Here is a 26843-nt window from a genome sequence, read left to right as displayed (position 1 = left end):
TAAAACAATTTCTTTCCTAGTACAAGAGGGAATTTTTTGTCTTTTATTTTATCAAGTTAACAATATATATATAGTATTTGAGTCAAATTAGTCTTTCTTATTTTATATTTCTTTCCATTCACGTTACTGAGTTTGAAATTAATACCTAAGTTTTCATTAATTTTCTTGCTCGAGTCAATTTCGAATTGCGCGTTTTATAGCAAACACACACTAACATTACGCCTGCCGATTTTATATATATAATTGACAATTATTAATGTCTGACCTTAGAAAAAACCTAGTCCTAAAAACACATGGTGGCTCATTAGAATCTTTAGCACGAAATAACTTAATGGATTAGAACAATTTTTTTTATTTTTTTTTTTAGACGCTTAATAGTTAATACACTAATTTCACACAAAAGGCCTACCTCTGCTTTTTATCTCGTGGGTGATTGCTGGTCCATAATTTACGGAGTGAGTGGTAGTATTGAGTTTTTATTTTCTTTTTTTTTTAAATCTTTTTCTTCTTATATAATCCTCTGCTTCATTGGTCTATGTTATTGATAGTTCCTTGTTATTCATGTTAACTTCCGAGTTTGAAATTATAAAAGTCCTTTCTATATATAATTTTCTTGTTGGGGTCAATTTGTAGTTGCCCTTTTTTTCTATATATTCTTCGTATAACACACAATATATATCAGTGCTCTCGCCGATTTTAAATCTAAAGAAAAGATTTGTTGCCGGCGTTATGAAGAGTGTTAGTAACCGCTTCAATGTGGAAGTTTCTGACGATATCATCTATGAAATCTATATAAGATTGCCCGCAAAATTGCTTCTACGCTTCCGATCAATCTCCAAGATATGGCGTGACATAATTGACAGCCACCCTCCTTTCGCTATTGTAGTGATTTAATTGCCCTCAAGACTCAAGCAATAAACCACTGCCCAAGAACTCTAGCCAAGATCAAAACAAGTTTAGATATCAAGACACCAACATAGATTCTAATTAGCCTTAGGTCTAAGATGATTATCACAGAGTAAACCTAACTGAGAAGCACTTCACATACACACAAGAAACAGAATCTAACGTGGTTCGATTGTGCATGAAATAATCTACGTCCACGGGAGAAGCCATAGAAAAAGATTTATTGATGACTCAAGAAGACAATTACAGAGCTTCTAAACAAGAGATTACAAGCAACATGAAGAACCTCTCTCACTTCTCAATCTCTCTCTAAAGCTCTCACAGAACCTCTTTCTTTCTCCTTCAACAACCAGCTTTATACCCCTGATGCTGAAACCCAGATTGCACACAATTTGGACACGTGTGTAACGACAAATAACATATTAGATTCGTTCCTCACAAGCTAAATCACGTGCTCCACTTAAGTTTCTCCAAAACGACAGGGGGCTGAGCCGTTTAGATTTAAACTTTAAGTGACTCGTGACTGCACGTGACAAGTGGCTAAAAAACTTTAATCCAAACGAAGTCGTTTTGGAGCTCTAAGTTTTCGATTCATTGCACTCCAGTCCACATTTCTCCACCTTGAATCAAAACTCCTTTTTCTGCTTTCTCCTCCTTCTTCTGCTTCCTCCTCCTTCTTCTGAGCAACTTAGAGGCTGGTCAAATCCGCTAAGTTTAAGCACATATTGAACTTAGTTGATGGAACCACTTTAGTCAGTATATCTGCTGGATTTTCATCTGTATGTACCTCCTCTAGATACTTCGTTTATGATGAAATGAAGTTTTATATCTATGTGTTTAGTTTTTTCATGGTGTGTAGGATTCTTGCACAAATGAATGGCACTGGAACTGTCACAATGTATAGTCACAGACTTCTGCCTCACTCCCAACTCACCAAACAGCCCCTGCAGCCATAATGTTTCCTTTACAGCTTCTGTGGCAGCTGTATACTCAGCTTCTGTGGTTGAGAGAGCAACCACATGCTGCAGAGTTGCCTTCCAGTTAATGAGACATCCTTTATACATAACATAAAGCCTGTCAATGACCTCCTCCTATCTAAGTCTCATGCATAGTCTGAATCTACGAATCCTAGCAGCCCATCACTTATCCTTTTGGATCTTCCATATACTAAACCATGGCTTAAGGAACCATTCAAGTATCTCATGATCCATCTGACAGCTCTCTAGTGTTCTTTCCCTAGTTGTGCCATATATCTGCTAACTTCACTCACTGAGTGGGATAAGTCTGGTCGAGTAAGCACCATAGCATACATCAGGCAACTTACAACATTAGCATAAGGAACATTTTTCATATCAAGCTTCTCTTCATCAGTTTTTGGACATAACTGATTACTCAGTTTGAAGTGAGCTGTTAGAGGAGTTAGTACAGGCTTGGAATCCAGCATCTTATAGGCTTCCAGAACCTTGGTCAAATATCTCTCTTGACTGAGGAATATTTCCCCTTTTGTTCTGTTTCTTTTAATTTCTACACCTAAAATCTTATTGGCAGTCCCCAAGTCCTTCATATCAAATTCTGAGTTCAGCATTACCTTCAATTTTTCTATTTCTTCTCTCCATTTGCAAGCTATCAGCATGTCATCTACATATAGAAGGAGATAGATGTAGTGATCATCTTCCAGCAGCTTAAAATACACACAACAGTCATAGTTGCATCTCATAAACCCATTTGTTATCATGAATTCATCAAACATGAGATACCACTGTCTTGGGGACTGTTTTAAACCATAAAAGGACTTCTTAAGCAGGCATACATGTCTAGGTTTTATGGAGTCTACATACCCCTCAGGTTGAGTCATAAAGATTTTTTCTTGGAGTCTTCCATGCAAAAATGCAGTCTTGACATTAAGTTGATCAAGTTCCATATCTTGTACTGCAGTAAGAGCTAGAATCACTCTTATGGAGGCACGCCTGACAACATGTGAAAATACCTCCTTGAAATCAACCCCTTCCTTTTGTATATACCCTTTAGCCATCAACCTGGCTTTGAATCTCTTTGGTTAATCTCCTGTCAAACCCTCTTTTATCTTAAAAATCCATTTGTAGTCTACAACCCTCCTCTTATTAGGTTTCTTAACCAATTCCCAGGTGTTAGTTTTATAGAGAGACATAATTTCTTTATCTATGGCTTGCTGCCACTCTTTACTGAACTTGCTTTGAACTGCTTCTTTGTAGGCCTTTGGTTCATCTTCATCAATCTGATGTGCAGCTGCTAGAGCATATGAGATAAGATCGGCATATCAATACCTTCTGGTCTGTTTGATTTGTCTCTTGACTTTATCTCTAGTTAGTTGGTAGTCTTCCTCATGTTCTTGAGGCTCTTGTTTTTGTTGAGGAATTTCTGAATCACCTGAACTGTCAGTGACTCCATCTGAATCTGCAGCTTCTAGTGAGTCATCAGACTTAGGGATCTCCACCTCAAACTGTTGCTTTATACCAGTACCAATACCTTCCTCAGTTGGTTGTTGAGGTGACTTCTGATTTAGTAATTCTCTTTCATTAAAGGTCACATCCCTACTTATGATGCATCTTGGTGGACTTAAGTCTGTGCACCAGATCTTATAGCCCTTTACTCCCTCTGGATATCCTATGAAAAAACATTTCAGAGCCCTAAAAGCTAGTTTTCCTTGGCTTGTATGTGCATAAGCTGGACAGCCAAATGCTCTCAGGTTTCCATAGTTTGCTGATTGACCAATCCACTTTTCATAAGGTGTTTTGAAGTCAATTGCTGTAGAGGGACTTAGGTTAACCAGATGACAAGCAGTTAAAAGCATTTCTGCCCACAAAGTCTTTGGAAGTTTGGATTGAATCAGCATACTCCTCGCTCTCTCCATGAGTGTCATGTTCATCCTTTCAACTAACCCATTCTACTGAGGTGTTAACCTCACTGTTTTATGTCTAGCTATTCATTTCTTTGCACAGAAGCTATCAAACCTTTGATTACAAAATTCTAAACCATTGTATGATCTTAGCTTTTTAACATATTTTCCATATTGATTTTCAACCAAGTTTTTCCATTCCAAGAACTTCTCAAAAACTTGGTATTTGCTCTTGAGGATATAAACCTACACCCTCTTAGAGTAGTCATCTAAATGGACAAGAAGTAGCTGTTACCTCTTAGAGATACTTGTTGAGCAGGTCCCCACAAATTAGAATGAACATATTCCAGTTTGTCCTTAGACTTGTGAACTGACCTGTTAAAACTAGCTCGAGTTGCCTTCCCTAAGACACAACTCTCACAGAATTTCAGATCACCAATTTTATCACCTTCTAGTAAACCTTGCTTATCTAACTCTTTAAGTCATCTCACCCCAATGTGCCCCAACCTCATATGCCATAGCCTGGCCTTGTCAGTATTGGCATTGACTGACACCCCTGCTTCACTAGTAACTACTTCCCCATTTAAGACAAATACTCATTTTTCCTTAAACCTTTCATGATGGTTTTAGTGCCCTTAATTATCATCATTTCACCAGACTCAATTTTAACACTATATCCCATTTGGTCAAGCATTTCTAAAGAAATCAGATTCCTTTTAAGGTTAGGTACAAACCTCACATGTTTTAGCTCCCTTATGGATCCATCATGGAGTTTAAGACTTATATTACCAATGTCTATGACCTTACATATGACATTGTTACCCATTGTTACTCTACCCCGATTAAAGTCATGATACTCAATAAAGTAATGTTTAAAAGGACACATATGGAAAGCACAGCCAAAGTCAAGTACCAATTTACCTCTGTCTCTGCTTTCTGTTGCTACACAAACACCAACATATTTATATCCTTCTTCTTCTACAACAGTTGCATCACCATCCTTACCATTTTTTTTAAACTTCTTTTCTGGGCAATCCTTCTTGAAATGCCCCTCTTTATGACATAGGAAACATCTCAGATTCTTTTGTTTTTCTTTATTCTTTCCTTGCTTCTTTTTCTTCCCTTCTGGTCTTGCTTTTACAGTTAACCCCTCACTAGAGTCATTTCCAAGGCTTTCTTGCTTCCCTTGCAATTCTTTAGTGCTAAGAGTTGACTTCACTTCATCCAGAGACAATGTTTGCCTTCTATACATCAAGGCATCAGCAAAATGCTCGTAAGACTTAGGCAAAGAACTTATCAGAAGCAAAGCTTTGTCCTCATCACTAAATGCTGCATCTATGGTTTCAAGAGTGTCACACACTTTGTTGAACTCATCAAGATGTTCATCAAGGGATGAGCCTTCAGGCATTTTCAACGTGAACATTCTCTTCTTGATATACAATCTGTTGGCAAGAGACTTTTTCATGTAAATGCTCTCTAGTTTTGCCCATAGGTCAGCAACATTGGGTTCTTTGGCCAGTTCTCTTATCACAGAATCTGCAAGACTCAAGATGATAGTTCCATTGGTCTTCTTATCTATCTCTGCCATCTGTTTTTGAGTTTTTTATGTAGAGATATCTTTCCCCTCCTTCTTGGATACTGGTGGTAGGGCATCTCCAAGACCTTGAGTTTTAACACTGCCTCCATCTTAACCTTCTACATGTTGAAATCGTTTTTCCCATTGAACTTCTCTAGATTAATCTTGGTGGAAGCCATACTTGGATCTTGGACTTCAAGACCTCAGCTCTGATACCACGTGTAGTGATTCAATTGCCCTCAGACTCAAGCAATAAACCACTGCCCAAGAACTCTAGCCAAGATAAAAACAAGTTGCAGAACAAACCAAGTTTAGATATCAAGACACCAACACAGATTCCAATTAGCCCTAGGTCTAAGATGATTATCACATAGTAAACCTAACTGAGAAGCACTTCACATACACACAAGAAACATAATCTAATGTGGTTCGATTGTGCATTTCCACGGGAGAAGCCGCAGAAAAAGATTTATTGATGACTCAAGAAGACAATTACAGAGCTTCTAAACAAGAGATTACAAGCAACAAGAATAACCTCTCTCACTTCTCAATCTTTCTCTAAAGCTCTCACAGAACCTCTTTCTTTCTCCTTCAACAACCATCTTTATACCCCTGATGCTGAAACCCAGATTGCACACAATCAGGACACGTGTGTAACGGCAAATAACAGATTAGATTTGTTCCTCACAAGCTAAATCACGTGCTCCACTTAAGTTTCTCCAAAACGATAGGGGGCTGAGCCGTTTAGCTTTAAACTTTAAGTGACTCGTGACTGCACGTGACAAGTGGCTGAAAAACTTTAATCCAAACGAAGCCGTTTTGGAGCTCTAAGTTTTCGATTCATTGCACTCCAGTCCACAACTATCATGCATCTGTCAACACAAGTCTCTGCCGCTGCTGCTGCTGAACCTCAAATACTACCTCTATCCTATTCACGAGGTTACAAAAAGACCCAACATTCATTTATATACGACGGTAATGAGATCAAGCAGAGCCAACATCCGATCTTGGGGTTCTCAGAGGAAGTTCACGTCGAGTATACTGTTCAACTTGTTGATTGTGGCTTATTGTTGTTTCAAAATCAGGATAATCTCTTTTTATGCAATCCTCTCAGAGGAGAAGTTTTAGAGCTACCACAGCCATTACCAGTACCCTCGGAAGTTACTGTCCGGTATGGAATTGGATTTGATAGTACAATCAGGTCTTACAAGATTGTTCGGGTCGGTCGAGAGTTATCTGCGCTGCGGAAAGTTCAAATTGAAGTTTACACTTTAGGCTCACCCTCATGGCGAGTAATCTGTCCACCAGAATCATTTTCTTTAAAACCTGTATATCCATTTGACGGTCTATCTGCGTTTGGAGTTATACACTGGAGGAAGTGGGACGGTAGAAGGAAGAAAGCATGCATAATATCCTTTGACGTTAAGGATGAGGAATTTAAAGAGACTCCTCTTCCAGATTTTGGGTGCCCTCGTAAACATATAAGACAGTTTAACTTAACTAATCTGAGGGGATTCTTGGCTGTTGTTTCTTTTCCTTCATCTGCACACCTAGAGATATGGATGTTGAAAGATTATCAAAAGAAAGAGTGGATAAGAGAATACAAAATTAGTACTCAAGTGTGGGAAAGAGGACCGTATAAGTGGGCAAGAGGACCGTATAATATTCCCCCTAGAGTGGCTAATTTTCGTTTTTGGGGGAGTTCCGATATGGGGGCTTGCAGCCAAGGATTGGTCTTTGCAGAGAGTTTTGGTCATTGTAAGGTTGTTGATCTGCAAAACAAATGCATTTGGGACATGAAACTGCCAGAAGGATATAATGAGTCTGACAGAAGAACATTCAGTTATACAGGAAGCATTCTTTCTCTTAGAAACTTTGGCAATCCAATTGCGGAGATCCCTCATAAGTACAGGTTTCTAAAGACAGCACGTACGGTTTATGCGTCTCCATAAATTACTAATTGTATTTTGTAATTTGTAACCTCTTTTCTCTATCGAAGAAACAGATTATTTTTTGTGTTTTTTATTTAAATACTTTCAATTTCGGGTTCAACTAGAGAATTATCTGGCATGCTGAATTCTCTAGTAAATTTAGAATAACAGGTGAACTTCTGTAATAACTGATCTGTCATTTAATTTTAAGTAATACTAGACATTAGTTGGATTGATGAATTACAAAAATCCTTGCAATTAATAAGAATAAATAATGGAGGCCGATGTAGTAATATCCAATGCATGTCTCCATATGCAGATACACAAAGGTCGATGTAAATAGTAAAAGGAAACTGACGATGAGAGGAGATCAGTCGCCATGATTGTGTGCCCAAAGAGTAAACTTTGGTTTTCAATCCACATTGGTAATTGGCAATATGGTCTGCCACAAATTTGAACAATCTTATATGCATGGCTGTACTATCAAATCCCATTCGATAATATGCATACTCCTCACAGCGGCATAATATTGAAGCATATGGTAGTGGCGGCTGCTCTAAAGCTTCTTCTCTAATAGGGGCATTGTATAAAACGAGTTGCCCAGAATATTTATATTGGAGGCATAAAGAACCAAAACCAAAATTCTAGAAATATTGCTCACTTATTTCATTTGAGAACTCTAAGATCTCTGATACTTGCTGCTTAACAATTTTATTAACACTGCCACCACTAATATACAATGTGAGAAAGCTATTTACAGAAAGCACAGAATAATAGCCTAAACTATGGTATTTGATGACCATTGACAACTACAATCAGCCAGCAATTACGTGATCTTTGATTAGCTTAATTTCACTTGATTTGTTGCTTGATCTGAGGAATTATAATCTGTTCGAATATTTCTACCATGTAAAGAATGCTTGAGTGCCAAAGCTTGCTTGCATTTTAGGGGAAATTTTAGTACTTTCTAAACATTTAATAATGGTGTTTATGTATATATAGGAATTTTGAGGTTTATTTAGTAAAAACATTATTGTTATAAAAGCAATCATTATTAAACAAGGAAAAAATCCTACTCCTGACAGGTGATCGGTTAATTCATAAATTTTAGGCGCGGTGAGTATCTTTCTCATATATCTTATGTAGCTATGCATTTTAGTTGAAATATGATCTCAAAACACATCGCATGGCATATCGTTTATGATTACCAGAAAGAGTTTATTCTAGTCGTTTTATAATTGCGTAATCGTACGATATGTCGGCTTAGAACTAAAAGCCTTGTATGACAACCAGAATCTGTCCGGTTGAGTTTTGGATTAATAAGCCTATATAAAGTGTGGTTCTCTACAATCTTTGCGTGACGAAAACAATTGAGTGAGAGTTAGAGAGAGAATTATAGATTCTTGTGAAGCTCTCTGGTGGATTAATCACAACAATTATTAGTCCAAGTAATTAATGCAAGAGGCGGCCAAGTGTTCAATTAATTGAAAAGAAAAGAATGGATCCAGACGTTAAGGTGGAAGTTTCTGGTGATATCATCTGTGAAATATTCCTGAAATTGCCGGCAAAATCACTTTTGCATTTCTGAAATTGCCGGTTTGTCACCTAACCATGTTAAGTGTCTCCGTTTTTCATCTTTTCTTTGATTGTGCGTGCGGAGCCGAGATTGAGTTCTTGATTTGATTTTGTTCTCTGTTTGTTACTTAATTGATTTGCCATTTGTTTCGATCAAGATTCAAGCAGTTTTAGTTAGATCAAAGGGCTTAAGTTTTAACGATATATTGCTCGTTTTGCTGAAGAAGCCTACGACTTCTATAATACTCAGATCGGTTCTACCTCAACCTGCTGATATAGCCGCAAAAAATTAGGATTTATGTGATGCCTTTCTAGACTGCAATACTTGAGCTGGTGAGACTGTCCCACACAAGTTTCAATTCCATCACTTTTGAGAGTTGTGACCACAAAACATGTTGTGACATCTGTTTAAGGGTGTGTTTGGGATTGAAGTTGGGCAGCTGTAGCTTAAAAGTTACAGTACTAAAGTGTTTGATAAACACTATCTCCTATCGCTTAAAAGTTATGTTGATATAATTTTTCACTTTTATAATAGAAAATTTATTATATCTTTAATAATTTTGTCAAAATTATTATTTAAAATTTATATTTACTACATATTATTAATTTTTGTTTCATAATTACAATTTTTTTTTTCCACAGCAGTATCTCAATCCCAAATAGGACCTAAGCCTACAACGATGTTATCACAATGACTAACTTAGGGACAATCTACTAATCTACGTCAATCACTCACATAGTTGTGACATTTCTTATTTTCAAATAAAGAGTAAAGTTTCTAAATCCCTTTTTAAAACTCTTAAGATCTTTTACGAAAATTACAAAAAAAAAATGACATATAATTATAAGAGAATTTTAATTAAATTTCATAATCACAAATTGTAGACATACTTTTCACAATAAAATTGCTGTTATTAGATAATTTATTTTTCATTATTTCAATATTATTTAGATTTTCTCAATATTATTAATTATATCCTCTCTCAGAGGAGAAGTTTTAGAGCTATCGCAACCAAGGCTATTGGACATAAGCAATAAAGCTGGGATAATGCATGGAATTGGATTTGATGGTACAGCCAATTCTTGCAGGATCATTCGGGTGTGTGAAGAAGTTAATTTATCAGAGCCACAGAAATTTGAAGTTGAGTTTACCCTCTGGGACACCTTCTAGCGAGTAATCTATCAGTTTCTTTTTCTTTACATGCATGCCAGGCTATGCACTTTGAGACCAGGAATCCTGAAAACTTGAAACAACGTATAATGACTTTTTATTTCAAAGAATTTGGAGTTGAAGAAGACTCCTCTTCCAGGTAGCCTGTCTCAAGATGGGCTATGGGGTAATTACATGATTGATTTGAAGGGATTTGTCGCTATTGTCTGCTTCCGATCTGGTGAAAAAATGGAGAGATGGGTGCTCAAAGATTATGGAAAAAAAAAAAAATGAGTGCGTCAGAGAATACATAATTCGTACTCAAGTTTATGAAAGAGATCCCAAGAATAATAATAATAATATTGTTACAAGACCTGACGTACGTTTTTGGGTAGATGGAGTTGTTTGCTGCAGTCATGGGTTGTATTTTTCAAATTTGGGCTGTGGATCTACATTTGTTAATTTATCATAGCCAAATCTTTTGTTGAACATGGAATGTCCCAAGATGAGAGATTTTAGGGACATGTATTAAGGGGGTGTAATACAATAGAGGTATTATAAAATTTCTTTTGCGGGACAAGTTGAACATTACAACTTTGTTTGTATATACACGGCGTTCTTTCTCTTAGAGACTTTGGAAGTACAACTTAGAGAAGAGAGCCCGTAGAGTTTTTGTTTCTTCTCCATCCATATCCAGCTTGAATAATTACGGCTGTGATGGAGTGAGGCGTAGCAGAAGCGCAATTGATTGGATAGAAAATATTAGATATCGTTCTAATACTGAACCAAATCAATGCGATTAAATTACGCTCTAATCGAAGTATAATTAGATCTCATTCTAATTCAAACGACTCAATAAGATTTTTAATACTGCGTAATGTGAGATTAAATGATGCTCTAATCCAAATGACTGTACAAAAGAAATTTTAATAGATAATCCCAGAGGGAATAATTGAATATGAGCTATGAAACAATAACAAGGCCTCTCTATTTATAATAAAGTAAACTCACTTCCCTAAGTTAACTTAAAAAGAGAAACTAAATCATAATTTTAATGGAAATAAAAGACTAAGATGCATACTATAATTGACTCAAATTAAAATATAAAATCCTAAGACAATAAATATTCTAGAATCCTGAATTACCTAAAATGACGTAAATTAACTTCCTACATTAGGCTGTTTGCATTTCTCAATAAGATAGTATCTGTTTTTTCTTTAATTTCCGAGAAATCAAAATACGAAAGAGTATTTTTTTCTTCTAATCTCCGAGTTCAATTAACAAAATATTTAGTATTTTTTTTCTTTCTTAATTTTTAAGTTATTTTTAAGATATGATTACTTGCACCTAGCAACTGCTTCAACAGTAATTAGATATTCACTACAAAAATCATTTGTTCGAAAAAGTTCAAATCGGTGTATCAAAAACTCAACAAGGGAATTGAATAAAAGTAAAATTAAAGTTGATGAAGGATTAAGAATTTACCATTAATTTAAGGGATCAGTATTCTCTCCTGGTCGATCATGTCTTAGGTAAATAATTTAATTGTTGATTGGTAGTTAATAAATATATTACCACTAAAAGATACATGGTCTAATATCTTTAAAAACTCAGTATAATTCAAATTAAGAGAGGATCTTATTCCTAATTTAAGATGATATAAGTCTACCAAACAAATTAATAAAGCTAAATAAAATAGAACAAATGCCACGTTACGGTTCTTTTGGGAACCACAAAATCGACGGCAAGAAAAGACTGGTGAGCGTGGATTGGTCATAAATATTGGCAAAAAGTAGAAAGACATAACACACGAGTCATTAATAATTTACATGTCAAAGAAAATTAAGAAAATATTAAGAAAATAAAGACGAAAAGCAAACCCTAGTAATATGCGTGTGTTTATATATATATATATATATGGCCCTTTTGATCGTTATTTTGCTTCAACCAATATGACGATGATGATGGAGCGATCTGTTGGCTGGCAAATCTCAACTATTTTACTCGTGCTGCTGCTCTTCTTTGCCTATGGTTCTTTCTCTTACTCTTTTTTTTTTTTTGTATTTCTTTGGTTAATATTAATTAATTTTACATCTTGTACATCCAACGCAATAATGAATTAACAAATTAAATTTGTGGACATGTTGAAATTGAAGCAGAAATGAGCCCGGTGGCAGCAATGAACTGGTGGAATTGCTGGTTTGAGCCTCGTGAGTTTAATAATGTCGCGTGCGGGAATTTTTATTCTTGGAACAATTTCAATTGTAGTAATTTTTGCAACGCACAAGGTTTCCACGGTGGAAGCCACTGCTACAATTACAGATGCTTTTGCTATGAAAAATGTTGATTCTTCAATAATCAAGAGTTAAGACGTATAGTTAATTATTAAATAATAAATTATCCATGTATTACCATGGTTTATTATTAATTTTCATTTGTACAATGCAAGTTAACGTTTTCACAATCTTAATCTTTATTTACTTAAAAAACGTTCACTTTGGTCTTTATGATTTCTCACTTTTATTAAACTCCTTAACTTTTTAATTAACGATTACATTCCTAACATTAAAACTGTAACGAAAGAATATGGCCTAATGAAATGACTTTTGATAGATTTTTGGATAATAAATTTTTATACTCAGACCATTATATATACAACATTTATAATTTGCTGATATCTTAATTAATTTTGTTTTCAAAGGGTTCACAAATGCAAGGTATCTAATTTATGATAGAATTTGAATAAGAACTTTTAGATCCCAATATATGCCAAGTCGATGAAGGATCAAGAATCGAGATTTTGTCTAAACCTAACAATTACTTGAAAAAAAAAACACAAATCCTCAAAATTAATTAAATCTAATTAATTTATATAATTGTTGAGTTTAAATAAAGAGAAGATACTTGAGTTTAAATAAGATAGGGTACTCCACCCAATATGCTAGACTTTTGAGTTGGATATTTAGAAATTCTAGGTCAAGCTCCCCAATAATTGATATTAGAGTTAGACACTAGTAGTCAAGAGTGTGGTGGTGCAATAACTGAGCTGTGAAAGGTTTGGAGTTGGGTGATGATTTCGTCCGAGAAGAAGATTGTTAGTTGTATCTCACACTGACTAGTAAAGGGGAGATACTTGAGTTTATAAGTATGATATATTAATTCACCCTATAGGCTAGTTTTTTTAGTTGAATATCTAAAAATTCTAAACCAAGCCCTCTAAACATAATAAAACAAATAGTGACTACACACGAGTTTATTGATTAGATGTCAAAAAAAATCCTATTATAATAATATTTTTTTTTTTTATATATAGCCCATTTGATTAGGGGTGTTCATAATCCAATTTGATCTGCTCAATCTGTCTGATCCGTAGAAATTCGATCTGTAAAAATCCGATCCGTGGATTTGATTGGATTGAAAATTTAAAAATCCACAGTCAGTGGATTGGATATGAATTTATTTATGTAAATCGTAAAATCCGCAAATCTGTAGAAAAATAAAAAATATTTATTTAATTAAAAAATTAAACTTGTAAATATGGCATTGGTACTTACTAGTAAATAAATATGTTAAAATATAGTTACATTAACACCATATTATATCTTATCCGATAATAATATAAAATAAAAAATAATTAAATAAACAAATATAGCTTCCTAAGCAGTTAATTTTCATGTACTAATCTAAAAAATGAGATTTTTTCTTTTTGGTGCGTTATATTTTGAAATTTTGAATGTATTTTCTATCTTTATTTAAATAATTAATTTATGTAAAACTTAATTAATTTTGAATTTGATCGGTAGTAAAATTATTTTTATATTAATTTATTTTATTTAGTTAGTTCATGGATAGGACATAATTAAAAAAAATTAGTTTGCAAACCAATCTGCAAAATAGTCGATTAGATATGAATCGAGTCAAATCCATATTCGATTCGCAGACATATATATTGGATTTGGATTGAATTTCACTAATCCATGGATTAGATTGGATTAAAAATTTATAATTCGTAAAATCATAGATCATATATGGATTGATGCCTAATCTGCAAAATCTGATCCGTGAACACCCCTACATTTGATGGTTGCTTTGCCTTGCGCTGCTCCTCTTCTTTGCCTCTCGTACTTATTGTCTCTTACATTTCTTGTGTTTCTTTGTTAATATTTATTAATTTTATAGATTTTACATATCTATCGTAATAATAATTTCACAAACTAACAAATTAAATTTTGTGGATATTATTGTGTATATTGATATTTAAGCAGAAATGGCAGTGGGGGCAGAATGCGAGACGATAGTTAAGCGCTATAACTGTTCCCCTGCATTGTTTTTAGCCATTGATTTTATTTTACACAAATGATAGATCTTGAAAATCAATCTAACCACCATGGGATACCAATATAGTATGATATCAATGGTTCAAAATTAAATTGTGTTAAAAATTTAAGTTAAAGATCCCTTGATTAAGAAGGATCGCCATGTGATTTCTTTCAATGAGGAAATTATTACCTGCCATGAAAATGAGTAAAGCAAACTACATGATTTTCATAATTTAACAATTAAGCGCACGATTTGCCTATGTTTGAAGCTATTCGGAGCAATTAATGCAGTCAGGAATGATCAATAATAAACAAAATATGAATTAAGCATACATGCATCATGCATGCTTCATAATTGAGCCTGAAAATTGGAAGGAAAAAGAGATGCTGTAATTGGAAACACCGAAAATTTTTTAATTGAGAATTAAAATTCGGGATTAAAGTTCAAGACGCATCTACAACATTGTAAAATTGTGAAAAATATAATTTACAAAGTTGTAAACTCTTCTCGGATTTTAATTTGGAGCCTGAAGCTCGGACTTAAAAACACAAGCAACAATCCATCCTCATCTCTATGGAAGAACGTAAACCCTACCAACTAATCCGTCTTCATAAGGCTGTACTTTTGAGGTATTTCGGCAAATTTTTTTTTCTTTAATCTAAACTTAGCAAAGCAAAGAATTTGTAATTTTCACCAGTTTAACCAATCATCTCTGGAAGAAGAATTGAAACTAATAAGCGAAGGACATAAATTAAAAAAAATAAAAAATAATAATCTTACAACCCTTGTCTCAAAAACACAGATCAACGAAGCAAGGAAATTAAAACAATATATATATATATATATACACACACACACACATACACACACGTGTGAGCTCATGTGAAGTGTAAAAAAAGGAGAGTAACTTTAGAATAAGTAAGATTTGTGAGTTTGAAAGATCAAGATCTAGTGGTATGAGACCACTAAAGATTTGTACAAAAAGTTAAAAAATTTGTGCAAGAGTTTTTGAGACATGACAAGTCATCTATTATTCAACAACATTACATCTGAAAATACATTCAATCTTATCTCTTACGACGGTAAGTAACTGAAACCCAAAATTCAAGAAACTGATCACTCCTTTAATTACAGCAAATTCTGCTAGGACCAGCAATCAACCAAAGGCAGAGGATTTGAACCAGGCTTTGTTAGGTATTTGTGTATGAAATTATTGAATCAAGCATGTAACCCGCCAAGGCACTTTGGTTGCACGAAACGTAACTAAGGATTCTAATGATCAGCCGTCACGCATAAACCTCTCCGGTGTGTTTTTGGGTGTAAGATTTTCTCCTTATAATAGGGGGATACATTAATTAATATTAAAGTTTAAAAATTGTCTTTATGTATGTCCAAGAAACAATATTAATAGTAGTAAACCTTTTATGTACAAATCCATATGTCAATATGAGCACGGAATCTTTTTGTTTTCATAAATGGTCACACTAATCTCTCACAAGACATTTATGCGATTCAATTTAATAATGTATTGACTATAACTCATAAAAATTTGTGCAAGAATTTATAAATGCTGCAAGAAAATATAGTGTAAGTGCTCTCTTAATAGTTAATACCTAGGATCTGAATCAATTTCTAATTAAATGTGTACTTTTTTAAGTTACTTAGAATATTTATGTCATAAAAATTACAAAGAAGATGTAAAATTGGGAATAAATAATGGTTGAATGATTTTGATTTTGGAAATAACACTTGAGAAATATTTATTTGAGTTTTGCCCGCTTCCTACATTGAGGTAAAAAATTGCAATAATTGAATTAGGCCTCGTTCAAAATCCTCTCAATCCTCGAGGTAACAATAAACGCTGGGCCAGGCTGAAAAAGAATTAGGACTTATTCAAAAAGCCCATTAAAAGAGGCCGGAGCTTGGGCACATAGGCTTTAGGTTAGCTTGTGAGGCTAAATTTTTCATGGGGTTTGATTTTTTTTTTTTTTTTTTTGGGGTTCATTATTGATACTTATACAATTAAAAATTCGAAACATGCGGGGATTAGTCTGAGTTATAGTACGGGTTTAAAAGTATATCTCACAGTTGGAGTTCATGTAGGACCACCTCGTGGTTCAGAAAAAAAAAAAAAAAAGATTCGAAGCATGTTTTTGGCTTTGGGTTCGTTTGGGTCAAGTATTATCAACAAAAGCTTTACATTACCTTTTGTAGTGTTTATATAAAAAAAAAGTACTTTACACACTTCTTTAAAGGAATTTCAGATAATCAAGCAGATTAAATCGTAAGAATTTTAGATAATCAAGCAAATTAAATCGTACCTTCAAATATATGCATTAACATTGGAATAAAAACAAAACTCGTTCAAGTGCTTGTACAAATTACTATTTTATCAAAATACAATATTATTATCTTCTTTTTTCTTGGCTCTTGAGAATCTCCTAGTGAAAGCCCTGCCCCATTGCACGCTTTCACATACATTTTCCGGAAAAGTTAAGAAGAAAATTAAAGGTCGAAAAAAGAAGACGTGTTCATTCTCAACTGCACAAACACAACAACTTGATTTTTAAGTCTACTTCTTTTGATTATTCTTCTTTCACCTTGTGATTCGAAAACTTTAATTCATCAAATTATACCTATATTTTTGAAACTTCGTTATCCAAATCAAATTATACCTATATTTTTGAAACTTCGTTAGCCAAAGTGTTAACTGATTCAACTGATAAAATCTCTTAAAGTAATACAAAAAAAAATCTAAATTTTGAGTTGAATTAAAAATTTATTTATACGATTGTATCCTTCTTTATTAAAAATTATTATTTTTAAAAAAATAATTTGTCCATTTTCTTGAATTGTGACAAGCTGATAGCTTTAACAATATGGACAAAGGAGCAAATCATTTGAAAAACTGATGATGACCCTTTTTTTTTTTTTTTTGTTGGGAACCCATAAATGGATTTATTCGAAATCAAAGATGTAACAGCACTTTTATTATTTAGCAAATTTTGTATTACTTTACGCATGTGGGCAGTAGACTGGATTTGTATAAATACAGAATATTCCAAGAATAAATTGGCTTGTTCTCGTATCAAGATAAGAATCTAAGGATAAATACTCAAAGAAAAGTAGTACTCAAGACAGCCCTTTGTTTATGCTGTTATTCTAGAAGGAATCTCTTCTAATTACAATTGAAATGACGATAAATGATTAAAGATATGAGTTGGACTATTGGCACCCCTCCAAAATCTTTTTAAAATTGTTCTTTTGTTACAATTACATTTAAGAACAAATACTCTAATATATTTCACATATATTTTATCTCATTTCAAACTTGTATTTTCTCTCTTAAAAAAAAATTAAAATTCTTGTATTTTCTCTGCTATCAAACTCACACATGTAGTTTTTTTTTTCTCAAATTCTCTATAAATTTTTCTTCAATTACTAAGACAATCTACTGATAATGAACAAAATACATTCTGACAAAATTATTTACCTTTTTTTAAGGCTCATAATAAATTTTTTTACATCATAATCTTACAAATATGTTATTTAATTAATTGATTTTTATAAAGAAGTTTATCACCCATAAAAGTTTGTTTGTGAGGAGAAAGAAAATAATAGAAAATTAAAAGATTCACAAATTAAATGTATTTATTTAGAAATAAGGGTATTTTTGACATTAAACTTAACATTATTGAAAAAGGGGTTTCAAAAGAATTTTAGAGGGGTGCCAATAGTCCACCTCTAAAGATATATATGAGATTAAATAAATTATACTTCAATCAGTTTTCACCGTTCATCAAGCGAAATTGATAGATGTAGACTTGGCTCAATCATATTGATTTTACTAGATTATTGGTTAAGCAACGTTGTGAGGTAATTTCAAGTAATATGTAACATCATACAAAAAGTGTTACACATTTTTTTATAATAGTGATATTTAATTTGCCCATAAAGCTGCGGAAGCGTCCAATAGAATTATAGAAATGGCATCCCAATGCTGCTGTTGTTGTTGCCCACTTGTTGAATTCTTTTTTTCTTTTTTCTCCCCTCAGAAATTAAACATGGATGATAAAAAGAACAATAGGCAAATATCTTTTCTTTTTTTTTTAATTTTTTAAAGAATCAAGTGATGTAGAATCCTAGAATTAAACCCTAGGTTGTGAGATAAGCTAAAAAGATACATTATTGTAGTAATGGTATTGAAACTTTTATCTCAATAATGTTGCATCTTCTATTAAATAGGCATTCAATTTGGTTAAGTAAATTGTGTTGCGTCATTGTGTTGATTTTTTTGTTCTCCCCTCTCCATGCTTGTGAAGGTGTAATCGGCAGTGAGGCCCGCCACAAGTGATCATGCATATGACTAGGGAGACACAGAAAAGGAACTATTTTAAAGACATCAAATCATATCTAACATTGAATGCTTTTTTGTGATTCGATCGAGTTCAATTTATTAATAACGTTAAAGACCTTGCTGTTTGCGTGGCAGCATTAACTAATTAAAGTTCTCTCATGTAGTTTAATTGAACAGAAATGTTAGTAATTTAACGCCCATCGCACATTATGGCGAGTCAATTATCAATGTCTCTACGAAAAGTTACAATTATAAAGATTTGAAGAGTTATATTATACAACACTATTAATTAATCTGATTATATATGTTACTTAGTGGATGCTGCCTTGGTGGGCTTGCTGTATCGTTCGACAAGATTAATTAATTATGCTTGTTAGTTAATTAATCTAGGTTAGCAATTCAATTGATACTTTCCAATTTTATTCTCTTTTCAAACGAAAAATCATGTAACATGGTTCATTCGTGCGCTGATATGATACCCACTTCACATGGTTTTTCATTACTTTAATTTGTTTTTTTTGGGGGGGGGGGGGGGGGAATCTAAAGACAAAGACACAAAAGTGGAAATTAAAAAAAAAATGCATACAAAATTTATAGTTCAAAATTAGGTCACTAATATAATGCGAGGAAATGAACTTTGTTTTTTATTTTTTTAAATCTCTCAAAGTTTATATATCCAATCAAGAAATTAAGAAACTTCCAGTTCACATGAATTGTTTTGTATGCAATACGAAGTAGCTTACGAAGTGTTCACGGATTACAAAAGTTATGTATAGCACATGCTCATGTCTAAACTAGTTTATTAGTTAATTATTACCTTATTTCTTCCCGTACATATGTTGATGTATGCTTCATAGTCTATTAATATAACCAAAGGCAGTCAATTAGCCACGGCTCACGCTGCCAATGAGAGTCCAAAATTATTTGACTCTCAGAAGTCAGAAGTGCTCAATAATGCAGCTCATGCAACAACCCAGACACAAAATGTCGCCCTAGGGCTAGCTTGACACTTGTATTGAAACCTGAAGGGACACATACACCTACCCTTTAAGCTCTCGTGAACTCGCTTTTAAGCTCACGGTATTCTAAGCGTCGCTGGCTTGGAATTAAATCCAGAAGCTGACAGCCTGAATCTAAAGAATGTGCGTACATGCACTGCAATAAAAGCTTTCCTTGGAGAAGATTGCTTCCTTTCATTCAGAAAATTACACGAACGTGTCTGGTCTTCTTGTAGTTTAAAGAAGATGTGAGAATCCCGAAAGCATTTAATTTTTTGTTTGATGAATGAGTCAGCAGTCGGCACTTGGTTCCCCCTTACAGGCCAGGATCAATAGTATAATCTTGTCTGCGGACCAATGGCAAATCTATGAGCTGCCCAAGCAACATGGGTAATCAAGTCGCTGGAGTAGCTTGTTTTTATCTATCATTAGTATCACATATTGTCGTGTTATAACTGTAACAAGCACATGCAGCCATTCAGAAATTTACAGCAATCCCTCAACGTGCATGTCCCATTTTTACACATGTCAGAAACACTCTTGTTGCTCGCCTTTCTTTTAGCTTGTATTAATTATTTTCTTTGATAAAGTTTCCTCTTTCAAAATTAGAGTTCTTTTTTGCCTGTTTGCATAGCAAAATGCAAAAGAATAACTAGCATTGATTATTACAAAGATTGTGAAAGGAATTGACCTTTTTTCTTTTTTTGGTTTTAGAATTATATATATATATATATATCATTATTAACACAGTTTTGGAGAGATTTCTTAAAATCTCAACAGAGCTAAAATTGAAAAGATGGTAAATCTTGTGCAAACGGGACTTGAAATTGTTTGGCCACAGCTTTATGAAGCATACCTAACCCTTGTTGACAAATCTGTTTCCTGAAAAAGAACCAACTCCCAGCCAACTCTAAAGCCTCTCTTATGCATACACCTAATTGAACAATTTGAAATGCGAAAAGAGAAAAAAATCAATGAGTGTTTGTTTATTCTTTTACATGTAAAGTGATAATTGATAAGAGTCTCACTCATATACATGATAATGATGGAGTACCCAATGAAGGAAGATTGATGCTTGAAAGACGTAAGCAGCGCCTATCGACTGAAATGGTAGTTGATTGATGAAAATGTATTTATTATGACTTTATTGGACCAATAAATTATGAGCATTACAAATAGCTTCTTTAATCTAATAATAATCTCTGCAATTGAATTTGCGAATTATTAATATGTTTAATTGAAGTGAAAAGGACTGTTAGAGTTGCAAACAAAAGGTGATCTTGAGTGAGGAGTGAGGACACTCCACAGAGGGACAAAAATTATTAATGGCCTCCCCCCCCCCCCCCCCCCCCCCCAACATCACATCACTCTTCAATATGGGCTACCCAATAAACTCTGCTGTGCAAACTTCTCCATATTATGTATATATATATTTTTTAATGAAATATAGGTATCATCGATGCCTCTTTAATTACAATAATAATAGATCGATTCGAGCTTGTCCTTGTAACGAATGCTTCAATCTGACATTGGCTCTTTAAAGGGCTGCTATTTGCTTGCAAATAATCGAACTAAGCCACACATATCCTGCCTTTTCCTTATTATTCTTTGTTTTGAAAAATATTGCGTAATGCAGACGTGCTGAGACCTTTCGAAACTTGAAAGGGCTCAAATCAATAACCGATGGAATTATTTGCCGACTACACAAAGTACATCAATATATATATATATATTCATTTATATACAACTACTACAGATTCTGATGCACAATGCTTGCTATTAACTTGCCTTTGTAGACTTTTTAATTTGAAAGTTGAAACAGAAACCCATTATTTATTTGAAATGATTAGGGTGTTTCACATCAGTTTCACACAAAAACAATGACGGAAGTGGATAAGTTAGCAATCAGACCAAATAAGTCAAACCTGTGTACTTTCAATTTTGCCCATTGAAATTTGGTCATTTTAGATTTAGGCTTAGTATTATTATAATTAGGTTTAGTTTAGACGAGACTGAAACCAAATGACTTATTTAAAAAAAAAAAAAACGATTGATTGATCGAAGCAAAAACGTGAGAATTTTAAATATAAAAAACCTTCATTGATTACTGATATGGGATATATTATTATTGATTGAATTAAAAATATGATCGGACTTACATAGTTTATATATATATATATTACCAACCAATTATATATATCATGCCACATACATTTGTATATGATTGTTTGAACAAATATTTGTAGTTCTTATAATTATCCATCTAATTAGTTAAATCAAATTGATTGATTGCAAATTTGCAATAGAAACGAGGAGAGTTAAATATGTTGAATCTTAATTCTGATATCATATTAACTAATGATTTAATTGTCACATTGTTGAACATGTCGATTTTAAGATTTTTTTTTTTAAAGACAAAAATCCATTGAAATTTTCAGTTGCCACTCTTTATTCTTTATTAAATTAGAAATGATATAGCCACAGACTCTTTTACAAATTGATGTGGTATTAATTAATTGGTTGAATTAAATATTTCTTGACCCGCATGATTTATTTCTATTATTTTATATTTTCATTCAACCAATGAATTAATGCAACATCAGTTTGTACAAAGTAAGTTTGCACAAAAATTTGTAGTTGTATCATCACTCTTATTAAATTGGCTTTCAGATGTATAATTGAACAAATCAAATGCTAATTCAATGTCACATTACCAGTCACAGTACATATATGGAACCATAATCCATACAGTGTCGTTTTGTCGGCAATCATATGTTGCAAATTTTTATATCTCTAGTGTATTGATTCCTTGTCAAAATGATTGAGGTAAATGAAACACATCTAAACAAATATTGCGGCAACTAGTTAGAGTTTTTGATATCTAATTCTCTCTCTCTCTCTCACACACACACACTATTCCATTGTATTTATTATTGTATAAATAGACAAAAAAATTTTATAGAGGGATGACAAAAAAATTCCTAGTGATCAAAATATTGAATATTCCTAGAAGCTATACATAATGAGATATTTTCCTATTCAAAAACCCTCGTCGGACATGAACGAAAAGAAGTGCCAGTTCTTATTAAAAAAAATAGATAAATAAAAACTGAATTTTGAGAACATGAACAAGTTACATATTTTTTGTCATAATATCAATTTCATGACATAATCATTGGTAACCGTTTTTATTTTATTAGGAACCATGTGATGAAATGCATGAACTTAATTTAAAGACTGCGTACCATATTGCATGAATTTGTCGTGTTTTAATAATTTTTGTAGTTTTTTTCTTAATTTATTACTGAATTTCAATTTCTCACACACACACAGATACAGTTATTCTTTCATGCGAACGCTCTCATTTTTTTTTTCATACGGAACGTTGCTAAGCTATATAATTTTATTAAAGTAAGTGCAGACATGTTATTAAACCATATGCCTTCCGAGTGAGTTGATTGCTGATGCTTTTAAATCGTATGATTTAATAGAATGTCTGCATAAAAAAAATGAAGGCGCTCACATATGAATAATTTTCTCTTTTTACAAAGTAATAATTATTTACAACATAAATGATCATAAGGAAAAACAAATCTTGAGCCCAAAATTTGTTCAAATAATCGCGTAGATTCTCATAATTTAATTCATAAGTGGCTCTCAACAAGTTTCTAATTTTCCTTTTTGTCAGTTTGTGCCAATCTTTTGCTAAGTTATAAGATTTATAACAACCAAACTATTATTAACAAAAGGGCTTCAGCCTATCTGAATTAAATTCAGGTATCAAGCTTTATATTCGTAGCCCAATAACTATTTTCATAGATATTTTGTAATATCCTCTTAACAACTATTACTAATATCTTCTCGTACTCATTACGTCCTAGGATTGCTTGACAAATGGCGTTCAGAATTTGCAAAAGCCTTTAATAGCCGACGCAAATTAACAACGCTCGCTGGTTACAAGCTTAAGATATGTGTCCGCATGCATGATTCTCAACGTGTTCTCATATGTGTAGGTTCTGAAACTTTCACCAAAATATAAAATTTCAAAACTAAATTTACCAATCTGTAATATCAGTAGCTATAAAATAAATATCTCGAATCGCTAGACTTAATTTATTTGTTTTATCTTTTTTATTTCGTTTTTAGAACATGCTTGACAAATATTGATCGTGCTTTGTTATACAATTTATTCATTCCGTATAGGTTTTGGATTATATGTTTGAATGCACAATTCCGAACATCTTCTTGTATCCGTACTTAGTGCAAAGCTTTCGGTAAGATATAACATTCCAATACCAACGAAACATAATGTTAAAACTAACTTATTTATTTTGTGATTTTTTTTTCTTTGGTATATTAAACCATATACCATTGGACCATGACTAATTCACGTAAGAGAGATTGTAATATCTCTTTAAATAATTAATTAGTTAATTTATTTTAAATTAATTAAATGAAAAGATATATCTACTCTAAAAGGTATCTTTATGTGAAGAGTTGTATTAATTATGAATAGATGTATTTTTTCATTAAAAGGTTGTGTCACTTGTGTGTAGACAAGTCTCTTCATGAATGGATACTTTATTTTCTATAAATACTCCACCTTATTATAGGTTCAAAACATGTTCTAGAATACAATTTTATTGCTAGAGATTGTATTCAAAGTTTGTTGTATCTTGGTGGTAATTTACCATTCAACTCCATAGCAAACCAAGTGTGGTGAGGACAAATAAAATCTTAAAGGAAAGTGTCTACACATGCCTCAAACCTATCTATTTGTTTTTCTTTGTTTGCTTCTATATTCTTAAAAAAAAAAAAACTCATACAATCTTCCGTGGTAGTATAATAAAATAAATAAAACCTTAAAGGAAAGTGTTTATGCACTCCTCAAAGCTATCTATTTGCTTTTGTTTTTTTGCTTTTAGATTCTTAAAAAAAACTCCAACAATTCAGATTCGAGCCTAGTAAGAACTGCATTCCCAAGTCTTGAACCGAGAATCTTGATTAAAATATAATAGTTTCATTCTAGCTAATCTATGCGTTTGTTGATATTTTGCGATTCTTATTTATTTCATATAATTTGAAGATTAATGTGTTTCTTTTTAAAGCGAGTCCTCGCTAGATATGGCCAACGGGCCGTGTCATGCCGGCCTAAACCCATCAAAGGAAGTTCACGCGTGCTTGTGCTCGTGCCGTGTCGTGCCCACTATACGTTTCGTGTCATACCATGCCGTGCCCATTATGCGTTTCGTGCCGTGCCTAGGAAAAAAAGTTCACTAACCTTTTTTCCTTTTTTATTTTTTTAAGAGCGCATGCCAAGTTGCTATCTTATTTTTTTTCTTTTGGATTCATGTGCTTTTATTCAAATTTAATAGATTAAAAAATTCAAAACTCAAGTCCATATTCAATAATGATAAATTAATAATAATAAGAGAATGTAATATTAGTTGTTAAGTTTGACTCTATGGTATTATAATTCTTTTTTAGTACTTTATAACAACAACAATAATAAATTTTTTTAGGGTTGACTTCATTGTTAACTTGGAATTACGTGGAGTCATACATCATAGTTTATAATAATATTAATACATATTTATAAAATCATGATATCAATTATTTATTTAATAAATTATAAACATAAATCAATTATAATTTTTTTGAAACTAAGAATTAAATAAATTTAAAAAACTTGAGCTAATAAAATATATTAAAAGATTCAATTTCAAGTTATTTATAAATTATAAATAATAAAATCATAAAATTTTAAGTTTACTTTCATTAAAAAATAAAACGTGATTTTTTGCGTGCCGTGATTTGACAATCTCTAATCGTGTCGTGCTTTTAAGACTCACATGCCTAAAATTTAAATCCGACATGACCCACGTAAGTATCGTGCCATACCTCGTGTTCTACTAAAACGTGTTCATATCGTGTCGTGTCGTGCCGTACTGTATGAACACGTGCCGTATCTATATCATGACTCTTACCGTCTGGCCTATTGGCCGCCTCTAGTCCTCGCCCCCGTTTAAAAAGGGGAGGGAAAAAAAGAAAAAAAAGCGAGCCCTCTCGCAACGCAATCACGTGCGTCTACCCTCCCAAGCACGCATACGCAGCACACAAAACTTCAAACCAAAAGAAAAACAATGGAAAAAATCCGCGACAGTTGACACTCTCCCCCACGGCGCGTGAATCAAACTCTCGAATCTTTGTTGAAAAACATGCTTTCCTTAAACCATAGAAGGTAAGGCTGCGCCTGCGCCTTGCGCCCTATCCACAACCAAATTGTACGTATTTTACTTGCAAAAGCACTTTTTGCTTTTTGCAACTGAAAGTAATTGGACTGTGCTTCGCACGGCCCTTTACTAGCGCGTAGAGGTAACTTTTCCTTGAACCGGGTGGGGTCACGTGCGTGATGAAATAAATGCCAAATAAAAATTAGAAATAAAATATTCGAGAAGCCTGGGATTAGCTTAGTGGGAAAACTGGTAATACGACAAATGTGTGGCCCACACTTTTTTGTTTGTTTATAAAGATAGTTTGCTTGGCCAAATTTATTTTTTTATTTTTTATGGTAACATCTAAGACGCCATTTTTCTTTTTCACAAAATTTCAGATTAAAAATAATTTTTTTCCACGTTTATGTACTCGGGGTTCAATTCAAAATTTATTGTGCGGTTGTACCATTCTAAGATATTTTAGAGACTAAGCTAATATTAGTAAGATTTAACTACTATGCAATTATGGTATCATATCATAATTATACCTAGTTATTAAATTTATCTGCATACATGTATCATAATTAAATTCAATGACTAGGTACAATTATAGTATAGTACTACAGTTGCACCATAATTAGACCCTTATTAATAATATTGAATTTTTATTAAGAAGAAAACTCGTAAGAATTAATAAAAATTTTATCAAAATAATTATAGAAGTTTGAATTTAATTTTTTTCTTCTTCCTCTCTTTTATAGGATTCGAATTTTAGTCTTTTGAAATAGCGATTATATAATTAAACTTTCAGAAAAAACCTGTGGTACCGTGCCATAGTTGCATCCAGCCGTTAGATGTTAGTGGACTCCACTTATTTTAATGCATCAAACGATTGAATATAATTATGATACGGTACTACAGTTACACCATAACCAGACCC

The sequence above is a fragment of the Citrus clementina genome, unplaced genomic scaffold (genome assembly GCF_000493195.1).
Source record: "Citrus clementina cultivar Clemenules unplaced genomic scaffold, Citrus_clementina_v1.0 scaffold_9, whole genome shotgun sequence".
Classification (NCBI taxonomy): Eukaryota; Viridiplantae; Streptophyta; class Magnoliopsida; order Sapindales; family Rutaceae; genus Citrus; species Citrus x clementina.
Note: the sequence above shows the minus strand (reverse complement) of the source record.